The sequence below is a fragment of the Oryx dammah genome, unplaced genomic scaffold (genome assembly GCF_014754425.2).
Source record: "Oryx dammah isolate SB20612 unplaced genomic scaffold, SCBI_Odam_1.1 HiC_scaffold_23, whole genome shotgun sequence".
In the NCBI taxonomy this organism is placed as follows: domain Eukaryota; kingdom Metazoa; phylum Chordata; class Mammalia; order Artiodactyla; family Bovidae; genus Oryx; species Oryx dammah.
Genome location: NW_024070207.1, coordinates 103,569,518 through 103,579,513, shown reverse-complemented (window position 1 = coordinate 103,579,513; position 9,996 = coordinate 103,569,518). Strand labels below are relative to the sequence as shown.

At 39.3% G+C, this 9,996-nt stretch overlaps 1 long non-coding RNA gene across 1 annotated transcript in view; it reads right to left on the bottom strand.

Annotated features, from left to right (window-relative positions):
• Positions 1-1,225: 1,225 nt before the first annotated feature.
• LOC120882364 overlaps positions 1,226-9,996 on the bottom strand; it is a 24,101-nt gene continuing 15,330 nt past the window's right edge. Inside the window, exon 3 of the long non-coding RNA XR_005725481.1 lies at positions 1,226-1,291. This is a non-coding gene — a long non-coding RNA (uncharacterized LOC120882364). The remainder of the gene's footprint in view (positions 1,292-9,996) is intronic.

Genomic DNA, 9,996 nt, shown 5'->3' with positions numbered 1-9,996 from the left:
GGAAATGGCAATCCACTCCAGTATTCTTGCCTGGACAATCCGATGGACAGAGGAGTCTGATGGGCTACAATCCATGGGTCACAAAAGAGTCAGACATGACTGAGCAACTAAACAACAACAACAGTTCCTAAAGCTAACATCTGGCACAAAAACATGGAAGGGTAATAATAATAATAAAAATCATGAAAGGCAGATCAGCATGATCTCTCTTACACTACTGGAAGAGATGGAGAAATTACAACAAGAGGAACCAATGTATGGCAAAACCAATACAATATTGTAAAGTAAATAAATAAATAAAACTAGAAAAAAAAAAAAAGAAAAGATCAAGCTATCTGTGTAGATAGGCTTTGGAAGAAAAGGACTGACTTTCCAGTTCTTTTTACCAGTATCTGCAGCTAACATTTGATCTCATCACGCACTACAACTCAGCCAGAAACTGATCCAAGTGCATTGACGGTGACAAATAACAGGGTAGACTGGCAATGAACATAATAAACACACACAAAGATATCAGAGGATAATCAATTATTTGCAGAGAATTAAAGTTGGGTAAGCTGAAGGTGAGGCTGCTTTGGATTTGAGAGTGTGGTAGATGAGGTAATCGTTCCACAAATAATTCCCTCTGTGGGAATGAGACAGGCTGGGACCAGGTCCCTTTGCTTCAGAGCTGCAATGCTTGCACCTGGATACACCTTTCCTCCAGCAACAAAATACAAATAAATCATATGGGATTAAAAAATAACTCTGTGCATGTGCAGGTGGGGCAAATCCTAGACCAAAAGATACCCCCCCAAAAAAAGACAAAAAAACCCCAACTTCTGTTTCTGAAGTGAAGTGAAAGTTGCCCAGTTGTGTTCGACTCTTTGCCATCCCATGGACTATATACAGTCCATGGAATTCTCCAGACTAAAATACTGGAGTGGGTACCCTTTCTCTTCTCCAGGGGATCTTCCCAACCCAGGGATCAAACTCAAGTCTCCCGCCTTGCAGGCAGATTCTTTACCAGCTGAGCCACAAGGGAAGCCGGTTCTTAAGAGCCAGGAGCAAAAGCAAGGTACTGTGGATGGCCCCTGCATTCACCACCACAAAGGGGTGGGTAAACCCTACATACACCCCTATCCTCACCCTATATAAGGAACAAACTGGCCCCCTCTCAGGGTAGCAAGCAAGGGAACTGTTACTTGTTTTTACTCCCTCCTGCAGCTGGTGCAGAAGCCGCAATAAAGACTTGCCTGAATTTCGTGTCCAGCCCCTAGTCAATTTCTGTTGACTGGGGAAGGCCAAGAACCTTGGCTGGTATCAGGAAGAGGCCCTTCCCTCCTCACTCAGGTTGGCCATGTGAATTAAATTGGAAATAGGGAGATGGGCAGTGTGGAAGACAGTCTGGGCCCCAAAGCCTCGAGAATTTTTGTTCGCTCATCTGGGAGACAATCTGGACCCTAGATGGAGATACAGAGCAGACTGCCCCTGTCATCTCACAGCCCATGAATATGAGATTAATGCTTGTCATCTGAAGCCACTGAACTTTGAGGTGGTTTGTTATGGAATATTATCAGAGCAAGAGGTGGCTGGGTCCCATAGTTGGAAAATTCCTCTGAGAGGGTGATACTTAAGCGGAGATCTGAAACAATACAAAGCCAGTCCTGTGATGACCAATCCAGGCAGAGAGACGTTCCAACATGCGGACAAAGATGCAAAGGTGGGAACTGGTTTGGCACGTTCGGGAAACTGAAAGACAATCTATGAGGCTGGTTGATATAAGGGGCTGAGAGGGGTGTCAGCAGAAACTGCAGGGGAATCAAGCAAAGGCCAATATATAGAGGGTTTAGCAAATCCTGAATAAGGAATCTGCTTTTCACTCTAAGTACAGTGGACAGCCCTAGGAGGATTTAAGCATTGCAGTGACACAATCATGTTGATTTTTAAAAGATCACTCTGGCTGCTGTGTGGAGAAGAGATTAAATGAGGGGGAAGCATGAGGTTCCGCTAAACTAGGACACACTCTCAGACACTTCCTCAACACAGAGTTCCTGAATTATTTAACATAGCTAACATCTATATGCCAACTTAAATTTAGGCAGTGATACACACCTAGATAAAACAGATACAAAAATAGCTCTGGTACTATCCCATTCATATGTAACAAACTACCCCAAAACTTAAAGATGTAAACCAACAACAATCACTCATGTGTTGACAATTACGCAGTTTGAGCAGAGCTTGATCAGGATGGCTCATCTTTGATCCATGGGGGAATCAGCCTGGGAGGCTCTACTGAGGATTCAAAGCTCCCTTTACGAGCTACCCTCGTTCATATAGCTAGCAATTTGGTGCCAGCTGTTGACCAGGGGCCTTTTTTGTCTTCCATGTAAGACTCTTCACGTGGCTGCTTGGACCTTCTCACAACTTGGGTGGCTGGGTTCTGCTACTGCTACTGCTAAGTCACTTCAGTCGTGTCCAACTCTGTGCGACCCCATAGACGGCAGCCCACCTGGCTCCGCCGTCCCTGGGATGCTTCAGGCAAGAACACTGGAGTGGGTTGCCATTTCCTTCTCCAATGCATGAAAGTGAAAAGTGAAAGTCAAGTCGGGCTGGGTTCTAAGAGCTAGCATTCTGAAGAACAATCCCCATGCACAAGCGGTTAGGAAGCTGCTCCCATCATGCTTGCTAATTTCCTATTGGCCAGGGCTGGTCATATGGCCAAGACCAGAGTCAACGTGGGGAGGGGACTACACAGCACATGAACACGGAGAGGTGTAATTTGTTGCGGTGGATAATGTAACAAAAGCCAGACCAAACCAAATTTGAAGGGAACTTTTCAAAGAAACCACTGATTTTAAAAGACTTACTTCAATACCCACGGGGAAGAAGGTCTGCATACTCATGACAGGTTCATTTTTCAAAATTACTTAAATAACTGCATAGACTTCTTTTTAACACCTATGACTGTCCACCTTTTAAAAATGTTATTTCATTCACAGTTACAAATATATAAAAAGATAAAAACTTAACATGATATAAATGAATAACATAACATTGGTTGTTCATTTAAAAAAAAAAAATTAGAAAACATGAGGGGCCAAAAAGAAAGAAGAAAAGCATAATCCTTAACAGCATTCCAAGACAGACTATCAGACAATGGTGGGATTTTTTTCCCTACCTTCCTCACCCATTTCACATTTCATGAAATGTAGACTTCATACCGACCCAATGTCACTTCAGTGTGGAAGATGATCCTTTGTGGCATTAAAAAGGAATATATTTATTTGTCATCCTTTCTTCCTCTCTGTCCTCTTTCCACACATCTACCTCTGCAGTCACCGTGGCTTGCCCATATCTGATGTGGCCTCTTTGACCCGCCAGAACCATGCTGACACACTGAAGATGAACAGCAGGTGGTCACTCCGTTTCCAACACCTGGATGACTAGGAGTTGCCTTTAATCTTTCAGGACATCATGTATTTCTATTGATTCTAAGTAGACGAAGAGAGAGATTTTTGGTAATTGTGCCCTGCCACTACTGTGACCAGGAGCTGTTAACAGGAGATAAGCTAGGCAAAAGCTGGCTAACCCCATGTGGTGATTCAGACCCCATTGTAGCTCCTATAGTCTCCCTTGAAAAAAGTAAAAAGTTGGGGTGGTTAGGATTGGATTTCCTCTGAATCAACTGATCACAGGAGATGACATATTTCTTCAATATTCTCTGGGGGAAACAAGTAATAACATCTGAGAAAAGTGTAAGTTAGATCGCTGTAAGTCTGATACTGTAAACTTATTTTCTAATTTTTTAACCAAAGCATAATTTACATATAAAAGCCAGATTCTACATATACACTTGAGCTTTAACACTGCTGTAACCACCATCCCAATTAAGTTAGGAATGTTTCCATCATCCTAGAAAGTTCCCTTGCATCCCTTTCTAGTCAATCCCCCGCCAGAGGCAGCTGCTTTCTGACTTCTATGGCATACTTCTTGAACTTCATATAAGTGGAAATGTACAGTATTTTATGTGTGTATCTTAGGCTTCTTTAGCTGAACACAATATCTTCGAGATTCACACATACTATTGAGTATATCAGTGGCTCATTCCTTTTTTATTGTTGAGTATTAACTGTATGAATATATCACAATTTATTTATCCATTCACTTACTGATGGGCATTTGGGTTATTTCCAGCATGAAACTCTTATGAATAAAGCTGCCACAAACATTCTTTTACAGTCCTTTAGTGTGTACATGTGTTCTGTTTCACATTCTATGTCAGGAGCAAAATTTCTGGGTCACAGGATAAGTTCCCATGTTACTTTGTAAGAAACTATCATACTGCTTTCCAAAGTAGTTCTACTGTTTTATATCCTTACCACATATGGACCAAAACATATCCTTGGTTTTAGTCAATCTAAGGTCAAAATGATATCTCACTGATGATAGTTTGAATCATTACTTTCCAAATCCAGAGAGCCAGGAAGTTGGAAGTGTCAGCCTAAACTCTTCCTATTCAACTTGAGTGGGTCCAGGTTTGCAGCAACACTCAACTGCCACTCACTCTGAGCCAGCATGGACTCGATATTCCACAAACACAGGGCTTTCTGGAAAGTTCGTATCATACACCATATTCAGTAGAACAGAGATACCTTCCATCTTTAACTCCCTTTTCTCCCCCAAATATCAATGCCAATATTCAACCCAAAAAATGACACATAATTGATAAACACCCATTGCCATCTTCCTAAATTCCATATATATGTGTTAGTATACTGTATTGGTGTTTTTCTTTCTGGCTCACTTCACTCTGTATAATCGGCTCCAGTTTCATCCATCTCATCAGAACTGATTCAAATGTATTCTTTTTAATGGCTGAGTAATACTCCATTGTGTATATGTACCACAGCTTTCTTATCCATTCATCTACTGATGGACATCTAGGTTGTTTCCATGTCCTAGCTATTATAAACAGTGCTGCGATGAACATTGGGGTACATGTGTTTCTTTCAATTCTGGTTTCCTCTGTGTGTATGCCCAACAGTGGGATTGCTGGGTCATAAGGCATTTCTATTTGCAATTTTTTAAGGAATCTCCACACTGTTCTCCATAGTGGCTGTACTAGTTTGCACTCCCACCAACAGTGTAGGAGGGTTCCCTTCTCTCCACACCCTCTCCAGCATTTATTGCTTGCAGATTTTTGGATCGCAGACATTCTGACTGGTGTGAAGTGGTACCTCATTGTGGTTTTGATTTGCATTTCTCTTATAATGAGTGATGTTGAGCATCTTTTCATGTGTTTGTTAGCCATCCGTATGTCTTCTTTGGAGAAATGTCTATTTAGTTCTTTGGCCCATTTTTTTATTGGGTCATTTATTTTTCTGGAATTGAGCTGCAGGAGTTGCTTGTATATTTTTGAGATTAGTTGTTTGTCAGTTGCTTCATTTGCTATTATTTTCTCCCATTCGGAAGGCTGTCTTTTCAGTTTGCTTATGTTTTCCTTTGTTGTGCAGAAGCTTTTAATTTTAATTAGATCCCATTTGTTTATTTTTGCTTTTATTTCCAGAATTCTGGGAGGTGGATCGTAGAGGATCCTGCTGTGGTTTATGTCAGAGAGTGTTTTGCCTATGTTCTCCTCTAACAGTTTTATAGTTTCTGGTCTTACATTTAGATCTTTAATCCATTTTGAGTTTATCTTTGTGTGCGGTGTTAGAAAGTGATCTAGCTTCATTCTTTTACAAGTGGTTGACCAGTTTTCCCAGCACCACTTGTTAAAGAGATTGTCTTTACTCCATTGTATATTCTTGCCTCCTTTGTCAAAGATAAGGTGTCCATATGTATGTGGATTTATCTCTGGGCTTTCTATTTGGTTCCATTGATCTATATGTCTGTCTTTGTGCCAATACCATACTGTCTTGATGACTGTGGCTTTGTAGTAGAGCCTGAAGTCAGGCAAATTGATTCCTCCAGCTCCATCCTTCTTTCTCAAGATTGCTTTGGCTATTCGTGGTTTTTTGTATTTCCATACAAATCTTGAAATTATTTGTTCTAGTTCTGTGAAAAATATCGCCGGTATCTTGATAGGGATTGCATTGAATTTGTAAATTGCTTTGGGTAATATACTCATTTTCACTATATTGATTCTTCCGATCCATGAGCATGGTATATTTCTCCATCTATTAGTGTCCTCTTTGATTTCTTTCATCAGTGTTTTATAGTTTTCTGTATATAGGTCTTTAGTTTCTTTAGGTAGATATATTCCTAAGTATTTTATTCTTTTTGTTGCAATGGTGAATGGAATTGTTTCCTTAATTTCTTCTTCTACTTTCTCATTATTAGTGTATACGAATGCAAGGGATTTCTGTGTGTTGATTTTATATCCTGCAACTTTACTATATTCATTAATTAGCTCTAGTAATTTTCTGGTAGAGTCTTTAGTGTTTTCTATGTAGAGGATCATGTCATCTGCAAACAGTGAGAGTTTTACTTCTTCTTTTCCAATTTGGATTCCTTTTATTTCTTTTTCTGCTCTGATTGCTGTGGCTAAAACTTCCAGAACTATGTTGAATAGTAGTGGTGAAAGTGGGCACCCTTGTCTTGTTCCTGACTTAAGGGGAAATGCTTTCAATTTTTCACCATTGAGGATAATGTTTGCTGTGGGTTTGTCATATATAGCTTTTATTATATTGAGGTATGTTCCTTCTATTCCGGCTTTCTGGAGAGTTTTTATCATAAATGGATGTTGAATTTTGTCAAAGGCCTTCTCTGCATCTATTGAGATAATCATATGGTTTTTATTTTTCAATTTGTTAATGTGGTGAATTACATTGATTGATTTGCGGATGTTGAAGAATCCTTGCATCCCTGGGATAAAGCCCACTTGGTCATGGTGTACGATCTTTTTAATGTGTTGTTGGATTCTGATTGCTAGAATTTTGTTGAGGATTTTTGCATCTATGTTCATCAGTGATATTGGCCTGTAGTTTTCCTTTTTTGTAGTATCTTTGTCAGGTTTTGGTATTAGGGTGATGGTGGCCTCATAGAATGAGTTTGGAAGTTTCCCTTCCTCTGCAATTTTCTGGAAGAGTTTGAGTAGGATAGGTGTTAACTCTTCTCGAAATTTTTGGTAGAATTCAGCTGTGAAGCCGTCTGGACCTGGGCTTTTGTTTGCTGGAAGATTTCTGATTACAGTTTCAATTTCCGTGCTTGTGATGGGTCTGTTAAGATTGTCTATTTCTTCCTGGTTTAGTTTTGGAAAATTGTATTTTTCTAAGAATTTGTCCATTTCTTCCAGGTTGTCCATTTTATTGGCATATAATTGCTGATAGTAGTCTCTTATGATCCTTTGTATTTCTGTGTTGTCTGTTGTGATCTCTCCATTTTCATTTCTAATTTTATTGATTTGATTTTTCTCTCTTTGCTTCTTGATGAGTCTGGCTAATGGTCTGTCAATTTTATTTATCCTTTCAAAGAACCAGCTTTTGGCTTTGTTGATTTTTGCTATGGTCTCTTTTGTTTCTTTTGCATTTATTTCTGCCCTAATTTTTAAGATTTCTTTCCTTCTGCTAACTCTGGGGTTCTCTAATTCTTCCTTTTCTAGTTGCTTTAGGTGTAGAGTTAGGTTATTTATTTGACTTTTTTCTTGTTTCTTGAGGTATGCCTGTATTGCTATGAACTTTCCTCTTAGCACTGCTTTTATAGTGTCCCACAGGTTTTGGGTTGTTGTGTTTTCATTTTCATTAGTTTCTATGCATATTTTGATTTCTTTTTTGATTTCTTCTGTGATTTGTTGGTTATTCAGAAGCGTGTTGTTCAGCCTCCATATGTTGGAATTTTTAATAGGTTTCCTCCTGTAATTGAGATCTAATCTTAGTGCATTATGGTCAGAAAAGATGCTTGGAATGATTTCGATTTTTTTGAATTTATCAAGGTTATATTTATGGCCCAGGATGTGATCTATCCTCGAGAAGGTTCCATGAGCACTTGAGAAAAAGGTGAAATTCATTGTTTTGGGGTGAAATGTCCTATAGATATCAATTAGGTCTAACTGGTCTAATGTATCATTTAAAGTTTGCGTTTCTTTGTTAATTTTCTGTTTAGTTGATCTGTCCATATGTGTGAGTGGGGTATTAAAGTCTCCCACTATTATTGTGTTGTTGTTGATTTCCCCTTTCATACTTGTTAGCATTTGTCCTACATATTGCGGTGCTCCTATATTGGGTGCATATATATTTATAATTGTTATATCTTCTTCTTGGATTGATCCTTTGATCATTATGTAGTGGCCTTCTTTGTCTCTTTTCACAGCCTTTGTTTTAAAGTCTATTTTATCGGATATGAGTATTGCCACTCCTGCTTTCTTTTGGTCTCTATTTGCATGGAATATCTTTTTCCAACCCTTCACTTTCAGTCTGTATGTGTCCCTTGTTTTGAGGTGGGTCTCTTGTAAGCAGCATATAGAGGCTTCTTGTTTTTGTATCCAATCGGCCAGTCTTTGCCTTTTGGTTGGGGCATTCAATCCATTTACGTTTAAGGTAATTATTGATAAGTATGATCCCATTGCCATTTGTTTTATTATTTTGGGTTCGGGTTTATACTCCCTTTTTGTGTTTCCTGTCTAGAGAATATCCTTTAGAATTTGTTGGAGAGCTGGTTTGGTGGTGCTGAATTCTCTCAGCTTTTGCTTGTCTGTAAAGCTTTTGATTTCTCCTTCGTATTTGAATGAGATCCTTGCTGGGTATAGTAATCTGGGCTGTAGGTTATTTTCTTTCATCACTTTAAGTATGTCTTGCCATTCCCTCCTGGCCTGAAGAGTTTCTATTGAGAGATCAGCTGTTATCCTTATGGGAATCCCCTTGTGTGTTATTTGTTGTTTTTCCCTTGCTGCTTTTAATAGTTGTTCTTTGTGTTTGATCTTTGTTAATTTGATTAATATGTGTCTTGGGGTGTTTCGCCTTGGGTTTATCCTATTTGGGACTCTCTGGGTTTCTTGGACTTGGGTGATTATTTCCTTCCCCATTTTAGGGAAGTTTTCAACTATTATCTCCTCAAGGATTTTCTCATGGTCTTTCTTTTTGTCTTCTTCTTCTGGGACTCCTATAATTCGAATGTTGGAGCGTTTCATATTGTCCTGGAGGTCTCTGAGATTGTCCTCATTTCTTTTAATTCGTTTTTCTTTTTTCCTCTCTGATTCATTTATTTCTACCATTCTGTCTTCTATTTCACTAATCCTATCTTCTGCCTCCGTTATTCTATTATTTGTTGCCTCCAGAGTGTTTCTGATCTCATTTATTGCATTATTCATTGTATATTGACTCTTTTTTATTTCTTCTAGGTCCTTATTGAACCTTTCTTGCATCTTCTCAATCCTTGTCTCTAGGGTATTTATCTGTGATTCCATTTTGACTTCAAGATTTTGGATCATTTTCACTATCAATATTCGGAATTCTTTCTCAGGTAGATTCCCTATCTCTTCCTCTTTTGTCTGGTTTGGTGGGCATTTCTCCTGCTCCTTTACCTGTTGGGTATTCCTCTGTCTCTTCATCTTGGTTATATTGCTGCGTTTGGAATGGCCTTTTTATATTCTGGTAATTTGTGGAGTTCTCTTTATTGTGGAGCTTCCTCACTGTGGGTGGGGTTGTATCAGTGGCTTGTCCAGGTTTCCTGGTTAGGGAAGCTTGTGTTGGAGGTCTGGTGGGTGGAGCTGGGTTTCTTCTCTCTGGAGTGCAGTGGAGTGACCAGTAATGGGTTATGAGACGTCTAAAGTTTTGGAGTAACTTTGAGCTGCCTGTATATTGAAGCTCAGGGGTGTGTTCCTGTGTTGCTGGAGAATTTGTGTGATATGTCTTGCTCTGGAACTTGTTGGCCCTTGGGTGGAGCTTTGTTTCAGTGTAGGTTTGGAGGCATTTGATGAGCTCCTATTGCTTAATGTTCCCTGAATTCAGGAGTTCTCTGATGTTCTCAAGCTTTGGACTTAAGCCTCCTGCTTCTGGTTTTCGGTTTTATTTTTAC